Raw genomic sequence first — 27,002 nt, forward strand, 5'->3', positions numbered from 1 at the left:
AAAGAAGGGAGGGAGGGAGAGAGGAAGGGAGGGAGGGAGGAATAGACACAGAGACAGAGACAGACTGAGACAGAGAGAAACAGGGAGACAGAGAGACAGAGACAGACAGAGACAGACTGAGACAGACAGACAGAGAGAAACAGAGAGACAAAGAGACAGAGAGACAGAGACAGATAGAAAGACAGAGAGACAGAGAGAGACTGAGATAGAGCATTGGATTTGCAGCTTAAAACAACAGTGCTCCTCTCACTCAAATGCAAGTAAGCACTTTGAAGATGAGCAAGGTTATAATACCCTATGAACAATGCACTGAATACTCCTTATTAAGATAATTGTTAGAAAGAGGTAGAAATAGTATATGATATTGACATAAGTTTATTATCTGGGAAATATGAGTCGCTGAACTAGTAAAACAGCAGATCGACCATTTATAGGTTTGTTTGAACATTCTTCTCAGGTAATTATGGCCATGCAGGTGACCAGAAGTAATGTGCGTGTCTATTTATTGTCAAGGACAGTTGTGAGTCTGGAACTCAAGCATCACTTGGACTGGGAGAAGATCTTGGCTCCTTAAACCTATTTATTTTAGGAAATTGCTCTGTGTATTGAAAATGAGTTAATAACCTTGCTTGACTTTAGTTTCTCTTAGTGTTTATCCTAATACATGGTGGCAGCCATCTTGCTACAGTGGTATAACCTCTGCCTTACAACCTGGCTAATACTTAATTAGTGCAAAGGGGAATAGTTTGATGTTGAGCCAAGTCTCAGAAATGTCTGACAAACAGGCATATACACAGCCATTCCACAAGATGAGAGAGCTTTATATAATACAGGCCCTTGGTGACATAGGTATCATTCATAGAAAAGTTTTCTCATAGTCTACTTCATCTTTCTCATATTCATCACACATTTTCATCCTTTATTTTAAAGATCAGCTAGTAAATTTTGACTACTGAGATCTCTAGAAATTGTAAGTTATCATTAGAATAAGTGAATGAAGATATATGAATAAGAGTAGTGTTTATGAGCTTCTAGGTGTGGCTGCTAATGAAAGGAATTAATTACTCTGTCCATGTATCATCATGGCTTGAGGTGACCCTTTCCCAGATCAACATTAGATCAAAATGTAGGCCAGAGATTTTGTTAACTTAACCAGAAGATATTATGAGTCTCCAGGGTCTTCAATACTATTCATAACCCTCCCCAATCATTTTTGAACCTGATAAGTTATCAGAGAGCCCGAATTCCTCTGCCATGTTTGAACTCTGGAAAGGATAACATAGTCAATAGACTCAATCAAATTTCTGGCTTTGAGTTTTAAAAATAAAAGCGGTTTCATTTGTTTGCTTTGTTGTGTTTTGTTTTGTTTGAGGATCTTACCCTAAGCTTCACCAATTTCTGTCTGCTGCTTTTACCACTTTTCATCTGCAGAGGGTATCCTAAGCTACCATTATGAAACTGGAATAATGATGTCTAGTCCTCCACATTTTTAAGTTGAGAATATTTTATGTCAGGTGGTACAGTGGGTTTTAAATAAACACATACACACACACACACACACACACACACACACACACACACACATACACACTCACATACCAGTCACTGATTTTATTGTATTACTATCAGATTTCAGAAGTAAAAGATATTCTTGACTGGTAGGAGATGTGTGCAGAAAGGAGAAGTTAGAAGTTATTATCATTACAAATCCTAGGCAGATGATAAGGAGAATCCAGCATAGAAGCTATTTAAAAAGGTTCAAAACAAAGTATAAGTTCACAAGAGACTACATCTCTTTTCTTTGGTTTGGTTCCTCCTAAAGTTTTGTTTTTGTTTGTTTGTTTGTTTGTTTTGTTTTGTTTTGTTGTTTTGGGGGGAGGGAGGTTGTGTGCAGATAGTGGCATTAAGTTGGCCTTCAATCTTGTCTTGAAAGAGATAAAAACAGGACCAGTTTCAGGCATTTTGATAGCTGATCGAGTAGATAGAATTATGGTATGGCTTCTGCTGAGGGAAATATAAAATATTAATCATCACTGGATTTATAGATTAAAATAATAGTGGTCTTGTCTTTCTTGTATATAGGTACATAATACAGAAGAGTTATGCAGAGGTTGAATAACATTTTTCTTACCAAGAAAAAAATACATTACTATTAAGCAACATTTGTTCAGAAATATTAAGAATCAAATCATCACTGAGAAATACCTTTTTAGGAATAATATGAGTTAGCCCAATTTGAAGCAGAGTATAAGGCACAGCAGGGTCCTGCCTGCCTTTAATGCCAGCAGTTGGTAGTGGGAAGATGAATATCTGTGAACTCTAAGCTAGGCTAGTCTACACATAGAGGAGGTTAGCCAGAAATACATAGTGTGATCCTGTTGAGAGGCCAAATCTACTTCATCTTGAGACCTGCCTCCATCTTAAAAAAAAAAAAAAAAAAAAAAAAAAAAAAGCCTGAGAATTTGACCTGGAACAGAACCAAAACTGTACCCAAGTACTCCATAGTTACTTCGTATCATAGATTAGTCTGATTGTTTTAGATGTAATTTCAGACCCTTTGTGCCAGCTAGTCTTACATCAACTTGACCCAAAATTAGAGTTATCTGAAAGCAGGAAACTTTTTTACTTCAGAACATGCATCCATAATACCTGGCGGTAAGGTGTTTTTAATTACTGATTGATGTGGGAGGGCACAGACCATTTTTGGTGGTTCCATCCCTGGGTGGTAGTTGTGGATTCTATAAAAAGGAGGCTGAGTAAGCCTTGTGAAGTTAGACCTTAAGCAGCACTTCTTCATATCCTCTTTCTGAGTTCCTTTCTTTAGGCTCCTGCTCTGTCTGACTTCCTCTAATGAAGAGCAGCAATATGACTATGTAAGCCAAGTAAACCTTTTCCTCCTCAACTTCCTTTTTTTGGTCATGGTATTTCATTGCAGCAAGACACCCTAACTAAACAGTATCAGGATCTAAAACTATAGTCCACAATTTCTTAAGCCATATAGGATACCTGTTTAAAATAGTTATCTCCTAGAGAAGGACTGTGATGTATCAAAGAGTCAACCATCCAAAGTAAGCCTCCATCCTTTTTTTTTTAAACTAGTTTTAACATTTATCTGTTTATCTGAAGTGCTTTGAACTTTTCAAAATCTAGGTGCTACCGTGATGGGTTTCTTATGTCACAAACACTATTGCTCTATTCATGGAGTGAAGTCCCCTAATACATACAGCACACACCATTTGGACACTTTGCTTTCCTGTACTTCTCTCAAACTGACTGCCCAGGGTTTACACTTCTGCCTCTGTGACTTATGCCACGTGAACAAGAAGTCTTTCACTAGACAATACCTTCATTTTAAAATGTCTAGTCTCTAAAACATGAAGAAATACACTTCCAATCTAGAACAATTACTGAGTTTTAGTTTTAGGCATTTCTTTATAGAAATAACATGCATATACACACAAACACACAAAGACAATATTCTCAATGAGTTGATTGATAAATGAAAACTCTTGGGTTTTACAGTTATAATAATCACAGTTATATCCTTAGGATTCACTTTTTCCTAAACATGCAAATTAAGGATAAAAATTCCTGTGAACATGTGGAAGTATTGGTTCATGGTTTTCTTATATTTCATGCTATTTTTATGTATCTGCTATAACTGGAGCCATGCTGTATTGTAGGTGACCTATCTGTTTCACTCTGGAAGACATGGTGTCATTCTCCTCCAGTATTACTAAGTTCTATTGAGTTTTGTTATTGTTTCTTTGTCTTAGGAACTCTGGAAACCTTAATAAGCTCAGTTGCTATACAAAAAAAGAAAGTTTTGTTGAGACTTCATTATTAGTAGTAAGAGTTTGTATTAAAATAGAAACCTCCACATTACAGTAAGAATTGTTCTTTATCAACCGCTGAAGCAAGTGTACAGTTGCATGAAATTAAAGTCCTTATGTTAGAATGCCATTTTATGTATACAGATAATTTTAAGGGTTCATTTAAAGCAGCAAAGTTGTAACAATCAAGTTATCTAAGAACATACAGTAAATGACATTACATTTATTAAAGAAGTTACTTCCTCTCTGCATCACTACTTTAGTTACTGAAAATTTTAAATTTGCCTGAAAATTCAAGTAATGTATTAAGTGTAGACTCTAGAATGGTTACTACTTATTGCTCTTTTCTGATATTAGGGGAAGAGAAAACAAAACAAAGAGGAGAGAGATGAAATAAAGATGTAGAAGATTTGTGAAGGAAGGAAGGAAGCAAGTTAAAAGTTGCAGAAGAGATAACGAAGAAATATTGTTCAGTACTTAATGAGATTATTAAACAACAAGAACAACAGAAAGACTCGTTAGCTTTGCCTATAACACTAAGAAACCTGTCACTAGAACAAGATCCCTCCCACTGAAGGCTACATTTGTCAAGAGGGAAAATTTATTTATTAAGGAAAAGCAAGGGAAACTTTCAATCACTCTCTTAAGTAAGTGATATCTACAGAAGTGTTTTGTCAAGGTCAGCCAACCAGATGCTCAGAGGCCTGGGAAGGTCCTGTAGAGGTTCCAGAGTGATTTTCAGGTTGGCAGAGTCATTTTCCATTTTCACATAGTGCTGGGTTATAGGTTTTTCTGATACAAAAATGTAGAGACTTGGAGGCCCAAGTCAACACTTCTAGAGATCTGCTAAGTCAATATGGAGCAGGACCAGCCTTACTGTATAAATCCCTGAATAGAGAAGGTGGAGAGGTGACATTTAAAGTACAGTGGTGAAGACAGGTGCTTTGCAGATGTCAAGGACTCACGATTTTCATGGTATCAATGAGACAGGGTGTGAACAGTGACGGCTCACTAGAGAAGCCATATGAGCTTCAGGCAACAGAGATGGAGTTATCATAGTTAAGGCCCAGAGAATGTCATTATTTCCCTAGATGATGGATATGTTTGACCTTTTGTCTCTGACATCACATAATGAGCAATAAGTTCCTCAGCATACAATGTCTGGATTTTAGATTTCATGCTATGAAGAAAATTATAGGTACAGTTAGAGTTTCATGCTTTCCAGCCAGAGTGGCTTTCAATCTTCCTTTTCTTGCTTTATAATGTAAGAGTATAACCTATTCATCCTGCCACAACATGAACCATCCCTTTGCCATGTAAAAGAAGAAATAATGGTAACTTTTATTTATAGAAGTAAGAAAAGAAAAGTGATAGCAAATGCCAGATAGCCTAATAGCTTTGTTAGCACTCACTAGTAGAAATAGAAAGAGGAGAGTCCTTAAAGTTTGTAGGAAGTAGAAAGTTGACTGAAGGTAGGTGCCATTTTGCAACTTTTATGAAATTTTCATCTGATATAGTCAGCCTTTTAGATTGAAAGCTTCTTTTACTTTGAGTCATCTATAATTTTTCATTAAATTACTATAAGTAATTTCAGCAAATCGATTGTTTCAATAAGCTAAGCTTGGGTTGAATTATTCCATTGGTCTGTCATTAGTGCATCATCTGGGAAGCAGCATAGGATTCATATCTCTCAGGGAAAGAATGAAAAAATTCCATTTTCCCTTTGTTTTCTTGCATGACATGAAAATATGACAATTGTATATTGGAAACATCACCTACAAAAACAATCATTCACAGTTAAGAGACCGCTTCATTGTTCACAAAACACTTTGGACACTGAAATTTTTGAAGTGTTTTGGAATTGAAAAACTGTGGGAAAATATGAAGCTGAATTGAGTGTATTTTTTTTTGTTGTTGTTGTTAGTAGATGTCAATGGGACTATGGGGGCAAAGGTTGAATTACTATGGTTTTGATATAAAATATGTTCCATATAGTCAAGTGTTTTAGCACTCAGTCTCCTACTGGTTGGAATGGTTTGGGTGGTTCTGAAAAATTGAGAAGGTAGAAGAAGTGAATTGGAAAGCAGTAGGCCTGTAGGGTTTTAGCTCCAATGTGTTCTGGATGCTACATACCTATCTACTTCCTGTTCTGCTGAGATGAGAGAAAGTAGACTCTGAATCCTGCTGTCAAAGTCAGGAGGTCATCTTTCTAGTGTTTCTTCTTCAAAATGATTGATTGTGCACTCAAACCATGAGCAGAAATTCACCTTGACTTCCTTAAGAGTATTATTTTCAGGTATTTGTTCCAATAGTAGAAAAAGTAAAAGACATAGCTAATATTGAAGAGAAGAAGTCCTCAGTATTAATAAGTGGTATACATGCCATATGACAGAATATATAGTTTAATACTAGATAGATGAGAAAAATAATAACGGGGTAGATTAAAACAGAATCTTAAGAATGAGAAGTAATATTGCTATTTGTACAGCTAAATATAGTTTTGGGTTGGGGGAATCCCCTTGTCCCTCTTCACAATGTGGCAACCCTTGCTAGAACTTTGTATAAACTCTACTCCCACAGATACCTGGCAGCAGCCAGGTATGCTCCTTCCCATGGTTAGCTGGCAATGGCCAGGTAGGCCTGGCCCTATAAAAGGGGCTGCTTTCTCCCTCCTCTCTCTCTTACTCCTGCTTCTCCACCTTGCCTCTTACCTCCTTGCTCCCTGTCTCTCCCCATTCCCTTCCCCCCTCTCTCCACTTGGTCATGACCTGCCCCTCCTTCTCTACTCTCTCCTTCTCTTTGCATTTCTCTGCTTCTGCTACCCTCTTAACTCCCCTCCCCATGCCAAGAATAAACTCTATTCTATACTATCTCAGCATGTGTCTGGTCCCTCAGGGGGAAGGGATGCCTAGGCATGTGTATGGGCCTATTGAGGCACCCCCTTCCCCCACACCTCGCCAGAACATATTCTCATAGCTCTTTCTCTTTTTATGATCACAACAACCATGATTACATCTCATCTTTGTTCTTTCTACTTTTAATTTGGCTCTTTTAATTTACTCATTGAAGACAGGTTGTCAGACCCGATTTGGGTCACAGGTTGTAGCCCTCCATCTTGATCACTCCCAGGTTGGCTATTGTTGTCATAGCCCCTACTGTTGTCTTCCTGTAGCCTTATCTGGCTACTATAAACACATTTTGCTATGCAACAACCCTTGACTGATATTTTGTGTGCAATATATAAATTTTAGATACACAGCTATATGCATTCTTACTCAGATACGTAGAGCATTAAGTGTACTAAAATCAATTCAAAATACTTGCTTACAAAATCAATAATTTAAAGACTGCTTTTAAAAAAAAATGATCCTTAAATGAACCTTAACTTTAAAACAATTTTCTAAGTAACCAGAAGTCTGAAATACAAATGGTGGAAAATATGAAACATTTAAAAAAAAAAAAAAAAAGAACATAAAATCATGTCTTAGATTTATCACATAAAACAGTTTCTCTAAGAAGACAGAAAGCAGCCATTTATGAGATATAAATGCATATAGTCCCTAAACAATCAAATACCATACAAAGCACACAGATTACTTTTCAAATAATGACCCAGATACATCCATCACATATCAGAAGTTAAGCAACTTAAGCTAAGAGAGACTGTCCTTTTCATAACAATAACCAGATGAAATTTCCTCAGGTTAGAAAAATGAAAGTACAAAACAGTTTCATTAGCTATCCTATGTCTTCCAAATCACACACACACATATTAAGGTGCAAAATCAACACACACGAGCAGTCACCTTTTATTATCAAGTAGCCAGTTGAAACACTGAAGCATTAGCTACTTGTGTGGAACAGTGATTATACTACTTAATCTTTACCGCAGAGTAAGCATTTGCAGTCTCCTTCCCACCTCTTCCTTTCTTGCTCTTCCTTCCTAACTCCTTCATAAATTTTGTAAAAGAAATAAAAAGAAATAGAAGGCATCCTTCTGAGAGTCTCCCTTTGTGTCCCTGCTTCTTACTTTCTGACTGCAGCTTCTCAAAGCCTTAAAGCAGTCAGGTTCACGTCTTATATAATGGACACACACACACCAGCTAAACTAAACATTTCTTTGTGTGCTAAGTAAAAATTGACATATAGGTCATGTAACATCCTAACAAACTGTATCATAATAGAAGGAATAATACCACACATCAGGTTTTTAAACATACAAAATATTTAGCACTAACTACAGTTAATGACATGCCAAGGTTTTTTTGCTGTTGCTTTTTGTGTTGTTGTTTGTTTTGTTTTGTTTTTATTTTGTTTTGTTTTTGTTTTAAAGCCCCACTACTCCAAAGGAAATATAAATATTTGAGCAAACTGGAAAAATTGAAAACAAACAAACAAACAAAAAAAACAAAAAACAACCCTCTGGTAAAGATGGTGAATGCAACTTATTATCTTTATACAAAAAAGGCAAAAAATGAAAAAACAGTTCTCAAGGGACTGGACAGTGATAAATAATGTCACTTCCATCATGAGAGCAACATAGCTATCAACATACACAATGAGTTAATAATTCAGTGAACATTGCTTCTAAATCTAACATCATACCTTTGTGAATCATATTGCTTTTGTAGTAACAGAACAGACAAAATGTCTCACAGACAAAAATACATGTTCAAGGAGAGCTGCCTAATCAGGAAGAGAGTAGCCTGCTTTAGTAGTGAACAGGGATGCAATATCCTGTTAGGCAAAAAAAAAAAAAAAAAAAATCCAGGAGAGACAGAACAAATCTCTACCCTTCAAGAAACTTAATGCCAGCAAAGTGATGGCTGATAGGAGCCTGACATAGCTGTCTCCTGAGAGGCTCTGACAGTGCCTGACTAATATAGAAGTAGAGGCTCACAGCCATCCATTGGACTGAGCACAGGGACCCCAATGAAGGAGCTAGAGAAAGGACCCAAAAAGCTGAAGGGTTTGCAGCCCCATAGGACGAACAACAATATGAAGTAACCAGTACCCTCAGAGCTCCCAGGGATTAAACTACCAACCAAAGAATACATATGGTGGGACTCATGGCTCCAGCTGCATATGTACCAGAGAATGGCCTAGTTGGTCATCAATGGGAAGAGAGGCCCTTGATCCTGTGAAGGTTCTATACCCCAGTGTAGGTGAATGCCAGGGCCAGGATTCAGGTGAAGAATGGTTGGTGAGTAGGGGGAGGGGGAGGGGATAGTTTTTTCTTTTTTTTTTTTCCAGAGGGGAAACTGGGAAAGGGGATATCATTTGAAATGTAAATAAAGAAAATATCTAATTAAAAAAAAGAAACTTTCAGTAGAGAATGAAGAACTTATCTAAGCAAGGGATGGGCCCATTTATTTTCCCCAAATAACCCCACGATCATGTACCACCTGGAATCTGTTTTTCCAGCCAGGACTTCAAATAAAACCACATCCTCTACCAATAACTTTCTCAATATATATATATATATATATATATATATATATATATATATATATATATATATATATATATATTGGCCAGAGGCTATAGATAGTAGAATCTATAGACCCCCAATCTCCCCATAGCCTCAGCCTCGTATAGCCTAAACTAAATGCCCCCAAGCTTCCAGAATTCTCATTTAAAATCTCTCAGGAAGGAAACTAAAAATCAGTGAAGGGGAACACTAGGAAAGTACTTAGGTATGAAAATGCATTCTTGACAACAGAATGTTCTATGTCTTGGCAAGCATTTTAACAAAATGTATGTTTTCCCTATCTTTGGGTTGTCCTTATTAAGTTGTAGTTAGGTATTTTTCTTAACACAAATTTTAATTACTGATATTTAAAAGAAGCAGACCTAAAAGATTTCAAGGAATGATTAATATTAACATTAGAATTCACTTTAAATAAACATGCCAGAGGAAATGTCTAAAATCTAGTTCTTTAAAATTTCTGAATCCTGGGATTTTATCATTTAAAAAAAATGACCAAAACCAAATAGTCAGCCATGTTATAATGCATGCAATATTATACAGACTACACTATATATTTAGACATATATATATGCATATAATATGCATGTAACAATATTGAAAAACATGCCATAAAATTTAAAGACAGTAAAAATGACTATGAAGGGGGTTCAAAGGAAGGAGATTGGGGGTATATTTTGTAATTTTTTTCTTTTTTTATTAGATATTTTCTTTATTTACATGTCATATGATTTCTCCTTTCCCAGTTTCCCCTCCAAAAAAAAAAGAGCAAAAAAAACCCCAAAACCAACAAGAACAAACCCCTGTTGCCTCCCCTCTCCCACTGCTTGCCATCCCACCCTCTCCCACTTATTGGCCCTGGCATTCCCCTACACTGGGGCACAGAACCTTCACAGGGCCAAGGGCTCTTCTCCCATTGATGCTTGACTTTGCAATCCTCTACTATAGACATGCTGCCAGAACAATCAGTCCCACCATGTATAGTCCTTGGTTGGTGGTTTAATAATGATATATTCAGATATTATTCATATAAACTCTTTCTCCTTGTGCTCTAGACAATACTGAATTTCAGCTGAGAGCTTGCAAATTTAAAAGTGATGCAAATCCTATTACAAATTTTCCAGTCTGCTAGTATTCTACGCACTGGGATCACTGTTTGCAAGCATGGTGTTGCTTGTTTGTTTCTTTCTTTTCTTGCTCTCTTTTTTATTATTTCACTTGTTTTTGACTGACCATTTTTAAATGGATAATCATAGGGTGTGTTTTTCCCTGAAGTAGCCTATTTCTCCCACTCTTGACCCTCCTCTGTTGCCTGTGCTTCTCTAAGACTGCCTGATGAAAAGCAGAGAGGGTGTCACTTCTTAATCTCTCTGCACATTGCACATATTGAGTGAGATCTCAAAAGAGAGAGAGAGAGAGAGAGAGAGAGAGAGAGAGAGAGAGAGAGATCTTAATGACTAGTTTCTTACAGAATTGTCTGTCAATCTTAGCCAACTGTGTCCTCCACTGTGACTTAGAATTATGTTATACTTTTGTTGTTTGTTCCTTTTATTTTTGAGACAGGTTTTCACTATGTACCCTTGTTTGTCACCTTCTGAGCTTGCTTTGTGTTTCAGTCTGGTCTCCAAAACATAGAGAGTCCCCTTCCTCTCCCTCAGGAGGGGCTAGAATTGAATCAAATGAATTTAAATAATATCAAATAAAATTAAACTAAATTGAATATGTGCAATACCACACCCAGAAAAGAAGCAATGCTGTACATTTTATATACTCTAGCTTTCTGAATTAAAATAAATATAAACCTAACTTACAGTCAGTATATAAAATATTTTGAACATTTTTTATAAAACATTTAAATGAAAATCATTTAAAAAGTTATTTCTTACATTTCAGGTACTGGGCTGTGTATGGTACCCAAAATATTAAATGTCAAATCTGTAAGAATTTTAGATATAATTAAAGATAACTTTGAGTAATTAAATATTTAATTTCTTTGATATCAATATTTTTCCTCATTTTTAAGAAAAGTTCTTAAAACATTCCAAAGTAAGTGTTAAATATCTACAATGGGAAATAATATTTAGCTTTACAGGCATCTAAGATTTTATTTTATTCCTATTTTCTTAATTTAAATACTCATTAATGGGACACAAGCACACAAGCAAAATCATACTTAAACATATGAATTAGAAAAATCTTATTTCTTTTCATTTAATCCATTGGAAATGTTAATGATTATATGATTTCCCAAGACATATATGTTTTTATTGGTTTTTCAGTAATTTCTGAAATGAGAGAAGGGGATAGAAGAAGGAGGAGGAGAAGAAAGAAGAGGAGACAATGAAGAGTAGAAAGAAAAAGAGGAGATGGAAAACTCAAAAGAGGAGGAGGAAGGAAGAGAGACTTGGACTTTTCCAATATATATTATAATTTCTACCTAATATGCCTTCCCTCCCTCAGTATAAGGTCTACTCATTAGTTTTAATTCACTCGACTTCTCGACTCTCAGTCCACTTATCATAAGTTTGAACTGAGTCAAAGCTTCATGCTGTAACTTTATTAGTTTCCCCATGGCTTCCAAAGATCAAGGAAATTTTCAAATTTTACCTACGGATTCACTATTAACCTTCATGTCACAAGAAGCTGCAGGCCTGTTGAGTATCTGTGCTGGCAGACACAGGGGCTAATGATTGATGAACTGAGGCTTTTCAGACAGAGTGTCCTAGGAGTAATGGCATCTTTAGACTCACATTTAAAGTGGTAAAACTGAATTTTGTTATGCCTAAAGGGAAAATAAAAGATCTTTGTCCATTTTGTAGTTGACCTTACTTTCACTGGGACCTGCAGCTTGCTTGTTCTTCATCAAAAAAAAAAAAAAAAAAAAAAAAAAAAAAAAAAAAAAAAAAAAAAAAAAAAAAAAAAAAAAAAAAAAAAAAAAAAAAATAGATACAAGCAGACTGATTTTTGACAGACTTTTAGAAAAAGAATATATTATTTTGTTTTGTCAGACATTACTTTGTCTATTTTGCAGATTTTGAATATACTGAAATAATTAAATCACCTACTTAAATTTATATCTATAATAAATACCAATATAATCTGCATTGTATTTTGAAACAGAAGGGTGTGGTAAATGGTGTGCAGATAACATATATCTGAGGTTTTCAATATGTCTCTTTGAGTGTGACACCCCTTTGACCTTATCTGAAATCCATTCTAGGGGGTCTCAGTAGGAACAGATATCTATGGTAACTGAAATGCATTTTTCTTTGGCTTTTGATTTTCAAAACTTTAGAGTGACTTTTACTGTAGTGGGAAGAATGTTTCTGAAGAGGAAGCTGACTTTCTACCAATGTGGTATCTTTCCATTCACACAGAATAAAGAACAGAAACAACTTTTTGACCTAATTTTTTGGAAACTCAGGAAAAAAAAGAAGATTTTAATTTTCCCATAGTGTTAAAAACTTCTACTCTGAGTTGCTGTTTTGTATTTGACAAAAGGTAAACTAATTTTACATAATGAGCAATATAACCAGTAGGGCATGGTTTGTTCACATGCTGAAATATTTCTGCAAACATTTTAAACATACCCTTCCAAAGAAGCTTTCAAAGTTACAAATATTAAAATAAAATTACTTACCCAAAATGGCACATTAAATAGATTAATGACAAAACAAAAACTCCCTTTTTCTTTGTACCTTTTGCCTAATGTGTCTCATGATAAAAATTGAGAGGTTGATAAGTGAGAGAGCATAATTCCACAATTGCCTCACATCTCTGCCTCTTAAATAGACTCTAATTTTGTATTTATTTATTTAAAAGTAATTTATTTATGGTTTTGGCCTGCATTTACGAGCGGTCGAGGACCTGTGACAGTCAGAAGACAATGCCATATTAACTGGTGCTAAGGAAACAGGTAGTTGTGTCCATCCCTATGTGGATGACGGGAACCAAACCTTGGTCTTCTAAAGAGGAGCAAGTTCTTAACCACTTTGCCATCTCACCAGCCCCAGCTCATTCCAGTTTCTGTATCTCATCAGTCCTCTTTCAATAGTATGCTTTCAGACTTCTCGCTTTCAGTAAAATCACATTCTCTTGGACAACTGACATTGGTAAGTCCTCTACAAATGATTGTTGGCATTAATAATGGTGGTGGCCTCCGTGAACATTTGCTCATCAAATTATATTTACCACCTTTACCATTTTGATGGCTATTTTAGTAATCTACATTTTAAAAAGCCAGAAGGAATAAAATGGATTTGAGAAAGCAAATCGGAAGCTGTATTTATTCATTACAGATTGTTTTTCTGTATAGTTTTTACTATAGTGTTTTATAAATGATACAATGCAAAAAGCAAATTAACAGATGTTGGTCCCAGGGTTTAGATGCTGCCCTTAAAGATTCCAGTTTTCACAAAGATAATCCCTAGAGCAGTGCTTCTCAACCTTCCTGATGATGGGATCCTTTAATACAGTTTTTCATGTTGTGGTGACCCCAACATAAAATTATTTTTGCTGCTACTTCATGAATGTTGATAACATTTGCTAATGTTATAAATTGTAATGCAAATAGTTTTGGAAAAAGAGGTTTGTCAAAGGAGTCATGACTTCTAGGTTGAGAACCTCTGCCCTAGACAAACATTAAAAATCTACTTAGCATCACCTTTTTGGTAGTCACTGTAGCCCACCCTCAGTCCAGGTCATATTGTGGTCACTAGTAATAAACGTGATTAATTTCATTTTACCTTCTTATGCTTGCTTTTTCATATGCATTGCTATTTAACACTATAAAAGTTACAGAGAAGTTAACCGTTAGTTAATAATTTTACACATAGTGATACTAAAACATATAAGAACTAAGGAAATTTCACAGAGCCATACCAACCAAAAGACACCAGTTTTACATTTGAACTAAGACATGTTTGTCTCTGTGTCTATAGCTTTTTTTCTGATTAAGAAAAGAAAAATTTTTAATGAAACTTTGCTTTATTGAATCATTTTCTGAAATATATTTCAGGATGACAGTGAAAAACAACTTTCAAAAATTATAAATATTTCTGTTTTAAGTTTAGGAACTATAATTTAGTTCATTTAAATTATAGATATCATATTATTTATTTTTAAACTAATTTTTCAAATATTTATCAGAATTTCATACACAACTACTATATTTACTTCTATTCTTCTCTCTACCCCCTGCAGCTCCTCATATATACCCCACTCCCTTTCAAATTCATGTCCTCTTCTTCAGCTTTTTACATATATGCACATATACAACCTATTGAGTCCACTAGGTGTTGCTTTTGTGGAGATGCGTTTAGGACTGACTATGTGGGGTTGAGTCACCTGTCAGAGAACTCCTCTCCACAAAGAGCTGATTTTCCCCTTTCAGCAGCCATTAGCTCTTATAGAGGTGAGACCTTGTGAGATGTTTATCACCCATGGTCCTATGTCATTTGGTTATTATGCATGTCTGCTGTAGGCAACCATAATGCTGACATTTCATGGGTGCAGGTTTCCTGTCATGCCTAGAATACATTCTTTCTAGTAGGCTTCTTGGTCCTCTAGATATTACAGTCATTCGGATCTAGCTTCTGCAATTATTTTTTTCTCAAGCTTTAGCTCTAGAGGCTGCATTTCAAAGTGTCAATTGGAGCTGAGGACTTATTCTTTGTATTTTTTTGCCCTGTATGATCTATTTTACCCTCTGTAATAGTCTCTATTGGTTGCAAAATGGAATTTCTTTGATAACAGGCAAGAGTAACTTTTATCTATGGTTATAAGTACTTAGAAAATTTTGGAAAATTTTATTGTTCAAGAAAAGCAGTGTAGTAGGTTTTCCTTTGGGGCCTGTGTCCTATCCCCACCTACACCGCAGTTATTGGTAATTGGCTAGATTTACAGTAGCAGGCATACATTTTCTCTTATTCAGCAGGCCTTAGGCTCAAGGAGATTGCTGTTTGAAACAACCCCTTTCTTCCAGATAAAAGTGCCAGGAGTGTACCACTGGAGACATCTTGCCTTGTCATCACTGCTGTGGTTCCTCGACTTTATATCTGGGTAGGACTATTGATTGCTTTTCTCCCTAGGTAGCTTATCACACCTTTGGGGTTACTGCAAGAGCTAATCTTCCTGGAATAGGTTTCTAGGTCAGAAGTGCAGACATAATTATTATTTCTATTTATAATTCTAACATAATTTTAGAATCATCATGTTATACATTTAGTTCATAGGTTTAAACATTTAAAAACATATTTCAGTCGTTATATTGAAAATCTATAGTGTGATATAGTTTTAGGTATTTTTATACATATTTGGTGGACTTTTGTATGTATGCAATTAGACAGTAGCCTGATCCTATGAATGATATCTGATTAAGAGTAGTTTCAGCTATACCACTCCTGGGCATATATCCAAAGGATGCTACAACGTATAAGAAGGACACATGTTCCACTATGCTTATAGCAGCCTTATTTATAATAGCCAGAAGCTTGAAAGAACCCAGATGTCCTTCAAAAGAGGAACAGATACAGAAGATGTGGTACCTTTACACAATAGAGTACTACTCAAAAGCAATAGAGTACTATTAAAAATAGTACTTTTAATAGAGTACTATTAAGAGCAATGAATTCTTGAAATTATTAGGCAAACAGTTAGAACTAGAAAATATCATGAGGTAACCCAATGACAAATGAGGTATGCATTTATAAGTGGATATTAGCCCCAAAGTTTGGAATACTCAAGATACAATTCATAATCCACTTGAAGCTCAAAAAGATGTAAGACCAAAGTGTGAGTCCTTTAGTCCTTCTTTGAAGGGAGAACAAAATACTCACAGGAGAAAATATAGAGACAAAGTATGGAAACTGAAGGAAAGGCCATCCAGAGACTGCCCCACCTGGGGATCCATCCCATATACAGTCACCAAATGCAGACACTAGTGTGGATGCTAAGAAGTGCATGCTGACCGGAGCCTGATATAGCTGTCTGCTGAGAGGTTCTGCCAGAGCCTAACAAATACAGAGGCAGATGCTCATAGCCATCCATTGGACTGAACATGGGGTCCTCAATAGAGGAGTTAGAGAAATTACTGAAGGAGCTGAAGGGCTTTGCAACACCATAGGAAGAACAATAATATCAACCAGAGTTCCCAGGGTCTAAACCACCAATCAAGGAGTACACTTGGAGCTCCCTTGGTTCCAGCCATATATGTAGCAGAGGATGGCATTGTCTGGTATCACTTGAGAGTGGAGTCTCTTGGTTCTGTGGAGATTAGATGACCCAGGGTAGAGGAATGCTAGGGCGGGGAGGTGGAGGTGGATGGGTAGGTGGAAGTACACCCTCTTAGAAGCAGGAGGAGGTGGCATGGGATAGGGGATTTCTGGTTGGGGGGAATCAGGAAAGGTGATGACACTTGAAATGTAAATAAATAAAATATCCAATAAAAAAAAGTGGTTTCAGACTGGACAAGGCACTGAGGTAAATATTTTACATATTTTACATATTTTACATATTTACATATTATATTACAGACCTGGCCTCTTGGTTTTCCAAGCACCCCTTAGTTCCAACCTGGATTACCCTGGCTCCAACCCTGATCTTTCCAGCTCAGGGGCTGGGCTGCCCATTCCCCAGGAGATTTTCCCCACACAATCAAACATCTCCCCAAGCCCCTCTCTCTTTTGTTCCTCCTCTGAGCATGCACCCTTTCCTCCCTCCAATCCCCAGTCTCCTTATGGAAGAGACTTTCCAGGCCTCAAGAATCAGTATACTCTTCTAAGAACAACTTCCCCATAAACCTACCTTTAATATAATTTTATCTGGCTTGAATTTGCTGATTTCATTAGCGTCCGAGAAATAGCCTATCATAGATAACATGTAATACTTAAAAAATAATTCTGTAAATCCTGAATTGCCTTTTAATACTTTTCTTCTTAATTTGTCAATAACATAAGATAACATTAAAGTATCTATGTTAAAATATATGATAGAAGTTAATTCATACAATTTTTCCATTTATTTGTGAATTGAAACAAAGCCATATATATTATGGGATACTTTGTGATGCTTTGATTCATGAATATGTGATGTGACATTTCAGTTAGGGTAAAATGAGCTGTTGCAAACAATATTATTTTTTATAATTAAAACATTTAATATATTTTATGGAATTTCTAAATTTCCAGTATGTTATCTTTGTGTTTTGTCATGTTTCTGTGTGCCAGTAAACAGAAGCCTTGGTTCTTTTCAAGTCTAACTTAACATACTCTGATAAACCTCTGCTTGCTCCTTCTTGTTTTTGACTACTCTAATACCTGACATACAGCATTACATTTTCAACTACTATGAACTCAACCTTTTATTTCTACCTCTTTTTATTGCTGAATCTCTTTCTTCCCCATCGTGCCCACCCCTTCCGCATCCTGTTTGTCTATATGTGTATGGGTATCCTTGTCCGTGTGTGTGTCTGTGTGTGAATATGTCTGTATGTGGTATGCAGGAATGTCCGTGTGTGTTTGTGTGTGTGTGTGTGTGTGTGTGTGTGTGTGTGTGTGTGTGTGTGTGTGCATGCATGGAACTATGACTATGTTTCCAGGTTGTCCTTGAACTCATTCTCCTCCTACCTCAGATCCTGCAGAGAAATAGGATTAATGGGAGGTCAACTTTGTTTGGATTCTTCACACAAATGAGCTCCTGTGGTATTTGTCCATTTATACCAGACTTGTTTCGGTTAGTTCCACTGTGCCCCAGGTGTTATTTCTTTAGTTTCTATAGTATTTTATTATTCTATTATTTGTTTTCTAATAATATGGGAATGAGCTATATCCCTTTAAATGATACTTGGTCAAGATATAGTAATAAATTCATGCAAAGTTTCAAACTGGGATGGAAGCTCAGTCTTTATCGAGTTCCACTCTTTATCCTAAATCATCACTTCTATTTTTCTTGTTAGAAAGCTTAACAGCCCTGATAATGATATTTTCATTACTAATTTAAATATTTATTAACACATGTTTATTTTATTTGCACTGTAGTCTAACAGCATTAAAATATCTACAATTTATGCTTTTAGACTACACATGATTTTTTCTAAATGTTATTTTTCCTGTTTTATCAGGTTTTCTATCTATATCTTTATTCATGTGCTATCTGCAAATAATAGTAAAAATGTAACATGTGCAAGTTACTGTTGATGTCTATGGAAATTAACAGTAGAAAATTAGAGGCATCAGACAGTCACGTATACTGAAAAGCACAGAAGACTAACCTAAGATGAAGAATTGGGTAAACTTAAAATTCTGCCTATTCAACCTTACAACTGTATTTGAAATTGACCCTTGATGATATCAGTATGAAGATTAAAGTTAATAAATAGATTAACATAGAAAGAAGAGAAAGTTTGATTATTGTACAAATATTTACTCTTTGTGATGATGAAGGTTTTGTGGATGAATACACATGAAAAAACTTTTAAATTATAGCCATGACGAGCTTATACTACATGTACTATGCAAATCATAAGTCCTTCAATTCAGTAAAATCTATTTAAGCCTATACTGACATAGAGTAAACTTAAGAAAGTGTGCTTTTAATATTAGGGGAGCTAGATCATTTAGTAAAGTGCTTTCCCTGTAAACATGAGGACCTAATTTTGATTGCCAGCTCCCGTGTAAAACCTTTGGCAGGATGGCACATGCTTTTAGTATAAGCATTTGAAAAGTGGTTAGAGGGCAATCTATAGTGCTCACTGGCCAGGCTGCTTAGTCTTATCTGTGAAATCCAGGCCAATGATGGACCAAAATGTAAGCTATAGAACAATGAAAAGAGACTTTACACAACTCAAACAGGGCACTGTAGGATATAGACTTCTCAACAAAAGTTAATGGAGGACTAATCATTTAGGTGTCTTTTGAAGAATATGCATGGTTTAGAGACACTAATGAGAGCCAAAATTATTTATTTCTAAATAAACATGTGGGTTAAAAAAAAAAAAAAAGAAACCCGGATCATGATTATTTTAATAGGTTCATTTTGGAAAACAGGTTTCCTGAGAAATATTTTTATTAGATATTTTCTTTATTTACATTTAATTGATATCCCCTTTTCTGGTTTCCCCTCCAAAATAAGCCCCTGTTCCTTCTCCCTTGGTCACCATCCCAACCTCCCCCTCTTCCTGGCCCTGGTATTCCCCTACACTGGGGCATAGAACCTTCACAATACCAAGGGCTTCTCCTCCCATTGATGACCTACTAGGCCATCCTCTGTTACATATGTAGCTGGGGCCATGAGTCCCACTATGTGTACTCTTTGGTTGATGATTTAGTCCCTGGAAGCTCTGGGGGTACTGGTTAGATCATATTGCTGTTCATCCTAAGGGGATGCAAACCCCTCAGCCCCTTGTGTCCTTTCTCTAGCTCCTTCATTGGGGACCCTATGCTCAGTTCAATGGATGGTTGTGAGCCTCTACTTCTGTTTAGTCAGTCACTGGCAGAGCCTCTCAGGAGACAGCTATATCAGGCTCCTGTCAGCCAGCACTTGCTGGTATCCACAATAGAGTCTGGGTTTGGTGATTGAATATGAGTAGGATTCCCAGGTGGGGCAGTCTCTGGATTATCCTTCCTTCAATCTCTGCTCCATACTTTGTCTCTGCAACTCCTTCCAAACTGATTTGCAGAGTGGTTGTACCAGCTTACAATCCCACCAGCAACGAAGGAGTGTTTCTCTTTCTCCACAACCTCACCAGCATCTACTGTCACCTGAATTTTTGATCTTAGCCATTCTGACTGGTGTGAGTTGGAATCTCAGTATTGCAAACTTCTGTAAGGCAAAGGACACTATCAATAGGACAAAAGAGCAATCAACAGTTTGGAAAAAGACTTTTACCAATACTATATCTGATAGAAGGCTAATAATCAATATATACAAGGAACTCAAGAAGTTAGACTTCAGAGAACCAAATAACCCTATTTAAGTATAGGGTAAAGAGCTAAACAAAGAATTCTCAACTGAGGAATACTGAATGGCTGAGAAGCATCTAAAGAAATGTTCAACATCCTTAGTCATCAAGGAGAAATATTTTTTAAAAAGGGTTTCTATTTACATTTTAATTATAATCAATGTGTAATACTTAGAACAACTTTAGTTCAAGTTTCCAGTATATACATATATAAATAGGCAAGGAATTTGTAATATTGAGCTTCTAAGTTCACCAGAAAACATTTAATAATACTCTTAAAATATTTTACTGCAGTGACTATAGGTTATGAAAATTGATTATTTATTTAAGTTTATTTTTACCAATTGAAATTGTACATTTTGCCTAAATAGTTGACTATATCTTTTAGAATGATTTGTTTGTGTGGGTGGAGGATGCACCAAACCTTTGCTTTTTTTTTCTCTTTATAAGATACAAATGACTTTAAACCATATTTTCAAATAAGGCCTTTATAGAAATAGTCTCACCACTCAACATTCCCAGCCAGCTCAAAGTCAATCTGAAATGTAATCCTTTTTAAAGGAAACTAAAGTAACTATCACATATGGTTTAAGAAAGCAAACAAATGAATTTCATTTTGCTTTGAGTCGACTTTTTTTCTTCTTTTACAAAAATACTGATTTATGCTACTGTCAGGTTTCAATGCATATAATACAACTTTCCCAGATTGAATCCAATTGATTTTCTATAACAATGTCAACCATTCAATACATCACAGGAGCCCTGAGACTGTAATAAATAATTCTATCCGGGAGAAAGTGATTCTTCTTTCCTTAAACACATAGGTAAATATTGTTTGCTTTCTCTCTTTATATCTTTAGAAATTAATGTGTTCTGACTTCTTACTTTTGCAATCCTATTAATGCCAAATCACTTTCTGTAAAATTTCTTCATGACTTCCTTTGCTTGTAGTTTTTTTTGTTTTTTGGGGGGGGGAATCTGGAACTTATTTAATATTTGTTCAGAACTTATTTAATATTGAGTAAAAGCCTATCAATGACCATTTAAAAACAAAGGATAATCAAATGCAGTTATTTCAGATGATGTTTGTAGAGATAAATCTGTAGGAATATTGCTTTAATTTGCAAAAGAAATAGATTAAATTGAAGAGCTGATTGACTCCAAATCACATTAGTTTTTATGTACTACAAGTGAAGTAATACATATAAACTTGCCTTATCAGGATGCGTGAGAAGTTAAAAGGCAGGTATTAGAAACAGATTTTTATATGCACAGTGCCAACTTATAACAGTAAAACCTTGTTCAGAAACACCTTGGTGTGAATCCTAGAGATATCACTGAAGTTATGGCACAGGAAGAGTGATAGGGGAGGCTCTGACTGTGGCAGTTTATTAACTCCTTTATTTTTATTTATGTGTATTCATTATGTATAATCCTGGATTTCCTAACTCAGTTTTTGAAGAATGCATAATTATTGCTACTTTGATTTCAACTTGATTTGATGCAGAATCAATTGAACGAGACACCTTCCGACAATAGGACTGAGGGCATTTCTAGGGAAGATTAACTGAAGTTGACAGACCCCAATAAAGGGCAACAACTTTCTGGTTGCAGCCTGGACAGGAAGAGATCCACAGAAATAGCAGTCCTGTTTGCTTGCCTGCCTTCACTTTAAGTGTGTCTCTCTCACTGCTGTTTCTGCTATTATTCTATTTTTTAATTGTTAGATATTTTCTTTATTTACATTTCAAATGGCATCCCCTCCTGGTTTTCCTTCAGGAAACCTCCTGTCCCATCTCCCCTTCCCCCTGCTTCTATGATGGTGTTCTTCCACCCACTCACCCACCCACCCACTCCTGCTTCCCTGCCTTGACTTTCCCCTATGCTGGGTCCTCAACCCTTCACAGGACCAAAGGCCTCCCCTCCCACTGATGCCCAACAAGTCCATCCTCTGCTACATATGTAGCTGGAACCATGAGTCCATCCATGAGTACTCTTTGGTTGATGGTTTAGTTCCTTGGAGTTCTGGTGGGGTCTGGTTATTTTATATTGTTGCATTTCCTATGGGGTTGCAAACTCCTTCAGCTCCTTCAGTCCTTTCTCTAACTCCTCCAATGGGGACCCCCGTGCTCAGTCCAATGGTTGGCTCCAAGCATCCACCTATCTTTCTTTGCTGCAGATAGAATGTAACCCCCTTGTATTTGTAAGTGGACTGAAGAGCAATGTGCCTGCTACAAATCCTCTAGGCCTCAGTACTAAAGAGTGATGATCCCTCATGAGATGGACATATACTGCATTTTGTTTTCAGACTCTCCAGCATGCAAATAGACACTATTGGACAAGCCATCCCTTATAGCACAAGCCAATATGACTAATCCTCATCATGTGCATTTGTTTTATTGATATCCTTCTTGTAGAGAAACTTATGCCATACTTTTTCCGGTACTCTAATTCTCTGACTTCCTCATCTTATTAGCTTTATTTTGTGCCCTGTTTCATTCTGTTTTCCTCTCATACATATACAAAGAGTTGTATGCATCTAATGAAAATCTAGGGTCAAAATGAAAGAAAACACAATCGTGTGTCTTTCTCAGTCTTATTTTGCTAAATATGATACTCTCTACTCCATTGTGTTACATCTATTTTCTAGCAAATGACATCATTTCATTCATCTATGGCTAAATAAAAGCATTTTGTGAATATCTACCCCAATTGCTTTATGAATTTGCATGACAGCAGCTGTTTTGAAGCATGTTTTGAAGGTGTGCTCTCCATGTCCTTCTCTCTCTTTACTCTCTCTGTTTTTTTCTTTCTTTTTCGATACAATAACATAGTTGCAACATTTTCCTTATTGTTTTTCTCCTTCCAAACCCTCCCATATACCTCTTCCTGAATTCATTCAAATTCATGGCCTATTTTTTCGCACTAATTGTTAGGGCATGCGTAAGTATATATGACACTTAAGGTCAGTTTATATTAGGCAAAAACATTCTAAAAAGCAGAGAAATGAGAAATATTGTTAATAAATATTTTATTAATTATCTTGTTTAAAATATTTGTCAAATGAAATTCTAGTTGATCTGGAAGACTGTTCTAAACAAAGGTACATAACACTGAGGCAGAAGTGTTCAAGACAGCATGTCAATCTCAAGATAGAATTCTAAGTCAAAAATTATTCAAAATTGCTATAGTTGTATAACACTGTGAATATATTACAAAATGTTAGCTTCTACAGTTTTAATGGGAGAGCTTCATGCTATTTGGATTTTATTTTAATAAAACTTGAATAAATAAAAATAAAATAAAATGAAAAAGAGGAAAATGAGGTTGTAGAGCACTGCTTGAGTTAAATTTTATCATTTTAAAATGACCACACACTATCCACTCAAAAATTCTATCTTTGAATGTTTGAAGATGTCTGAATTTATGGCTAGCTATAAGGAAGTGGACTGAGAAACCAAAAATCTAATTATAGAAGATAGCATAGTGGTTAACTCATGTATAGGACATTGGAAGGTGGGGACAGAACATCAAGCAGAAGTGGGGGAATACCAAGTAATAAGTAGAACTTTAAGTTTCAAAATTGTTATGGTTTCATAAGTTAAATAGTGTCATAGAGTTCAGAAATTTCCATCATCTGATTATTCAAATCTATAAAATTTATTAGTAGACTTCAAAATGTTTGCATTTTATTGGAAAAAACTTTTTAAAAACTTTTGCACAAAACAAATGTAAAAGATTCAATAATATATTTTTGTAAATGTGTGGTATAGTGTAATGAAAGTATATTTATGGAAGTTAGAATTTATATAAATCTATAAATTCTATAAATAAATGTGCAAATTTAGTCAAATTAACTTCAAATTTCTTTTCATACAAATATTTGGGGATAATGTAATATCAGGTTCATTAAAAAATACAAAAATAATGCAAACTACAGATGACAATTAAGAATCAGCAGGATTCAGGAGCTTTTATGCCATTTTGCATTTTATGTGTTTACAAAGTTGCAGCGTATTGGCATTTAATTTCATATTCACTGTCTCATTGCACAGCAGGACTCAGAATGAGCCATAAACCTGTTATTGTAAGTATTGTGTCAAATGAAAATTTAATTAAGTCACACATTTTTAAGTTTCCCTCTCTGTGTTACACTTGGGTCTGTCATTCTTCACTAACACTCCCTTTGTCACTTTATCTACACTGAATCACAAACTATAGACTAAAGTAGAATGATGTATCTGTCAAATATTTAGAGATATGTGACTTTCTTCTGAAGCTATAAGTATATTAGAAGTTATTTAATCTTATCGACTTGAAAATTTAAAGTAGCTTATAGTTTAAGGTGCTGAGGCTCCATCTTATAAACACTGTACAATTACATGGCAAGGAAAATTTACAAAAAGAAGGAATGTGCATACTTCATTTAATTCTCACTGTATCCTGAACACACTGGTTCAGAACTGTCTCCTGGTATTTGGCAGATAAAGGAAGAAAGCCCAGTAGTTTAAGGTCAGCTGTAACTTCTCAGCAGCTAAGTTTGAAGTGTAGTCATTTCCTACCTAAAAGTAATGCAATTCTGCACTTGTGTATTTTAATTCTTCTGTAAACATACATGATCAAATTATGGTTTGTATGGCCTTAAGACCAAATGGCTTTTATACTAGCCAATCATACAATCCTAAATATATGTAGCAAGGATTTGTTTACTTAAGAAAGTCATTTTTTTTTTACAAAAGAATAAAATATAGTTCTTCACCTTGACTTGTGTAAGTGAAGTGAAACTGTAATTATGATAAGTGCACTGCGTCTTTGCTGCAGTTGAGAACTGTCTAGGGGGAAAGGGAGGGGTGGAAAGGTGAAGAACCAGTGCATATAATTTGCTCACATCAGAGTATTGTAAAACTCTGAAGACCTCATTGCATTTCCATTTTAAAAGTGAGAAGAAAATTAGCAGAAAAAATTATTTCTCATTAGAATGTGGGATAGTACTTAGAATTTCACTTGAAAATAGTAATAATTAAAGAAGTGATATGACAAAGAGAGTTCAAATCTAAAGAATTTACAACAACGCAAGCCAGAAAGATTTATAATTGGTCTAGTTGAGAAAAAGTTCAAACCAATGTTCAAACATTAAAAACAGCTAATACAGTTCAAACCATCCTAAAGGTACAGTTCAAGAAGTGCAACCTTATAAGGATGAGCAAAATTAAACTACAGCCCAATTATTAGCATAGTCATCTGAGATAAGAAAATACGTCTAATAGCACGGCCTTCGTAAGTAGGGAACGTGGTAATGAAATTTTTATTGTAACTATTAATTAATTTGCTTACTTTACATTCTGACCTCAGTTTTTCCTCCCTCCTCTCCTACCAATTCCCCCCTGCATCTCTCTTTCCTCTGCCTATACACGTCTCTCCCCTTTCTCTTAAAAAAAGGGGAGACTGCCAATGGATATCAACCAGCCTTGGCTGTGAGACTAGACACATCTTCAACCAATGAAGCTGTACAAGGCAGCCCAGTGAGAAGGAAACGACCCAAAGACAGGTGATAGAGTCAGAGACGGTACCTATTTCCACTGTTAGAAGTTCCACATGGGGGCCTGGTGAGATGGCTCAGCGGGGAAGAGCACCAACTGCTCTTCAGAAGGTCCTGAGTTCAAATCCCAGCAACCACATGGTGGCTCACAACCACCCGTAATGAGATCTGACGCCCTCTTCTGGTGTGGCTGAAGACAGCAACAGTGTACCTACATATAATAAATAAATAAATCTTAAAAAAAAAAAAAAAAGAAGTTCCACATGGAGATCGACTACACAACTGTAACATTTGTGCAGAGGGCCTAGGTCAGTGCCATGCATGTTCCCTGGTTGGCGGTTCAGTCTCTGTGATTTCCAATGGGCCCAGGTTAATTGATTCTGTGGGTTTTCTTGTGGTGTCCTTGACCCTCTGGCTCTTAAAATTCTTCCTTCTTCTCTTTTACAACATTCCCCCCCAAGCTCTGCTTAATGTTTGGCTGGGGGTCTCTGCATCTGTTTCCATCAGTTTCTGGATGAAGGCTTTCAGGTGGCAGTTAGGCTCCTTAGGCAAGTATAACAGAAATTATTAACAGCGTCAGAGATTGACTCCTTCCTATTGTTTGGATTTCAGTCTGGACCAGTCAGTGGCTGGCTATTCCCATGGATTTTAATAAGAAAACAAAAGTAGTGAATTTGGCAATAGATTTTGAAAAAGAATTTTAAAGCATATAAGAAACTATATTTTGATAAGAACCAAAAATGCTAAATCATCATAATACATGCTCTTCTCAAAATTGAAATAAGTTTTTCTTAATAAATTTGAAACCACTCTTGACTCAATAAAATAAAATAAAAGTCAAAGAAGAGAATTTACATAGAGGCATAGAATTGTCTTTTAAATATCAAGCTATATGACTTATTCTGGGATAAATTTAGCCATATTGTAACATAATAAAAATGCAGAAAATCATTGAAGGCAAAGAAATTAGGCTTAACTTGTCTTATGTTTTTCCCAATTCATTCAGTTAAGAAACAGAGAGGTTGTGTGACCTTTATTAGTATTATTGGGATAAAATTGTTATACTGTCCTCATCCTAACATTTATGAATGTGATCAATGCTGTCTGATGTGTCCACACTGTATAGAGTATCAATTACTAAACAGATATAAGCCATCTTTATTTGTATTATCAGAATGACTGTCA

Source organism: Mastomys coucha, unplaced genomic scaffold (assembly GCF_008632895.1).
Source record: "Mastomys coucha isolate ucsf_1 unplaced genomic scaffold, UCSF_Mcou_1 pScaffold9, whole genome shotgun sequence".
In the NCBI taxonomy this organism is placed as follows: Eukaryota; Metazoa; Chordata; class Mammalia; order Rodentia; family Muridae; genus Mastomys; species Mastomys coucha.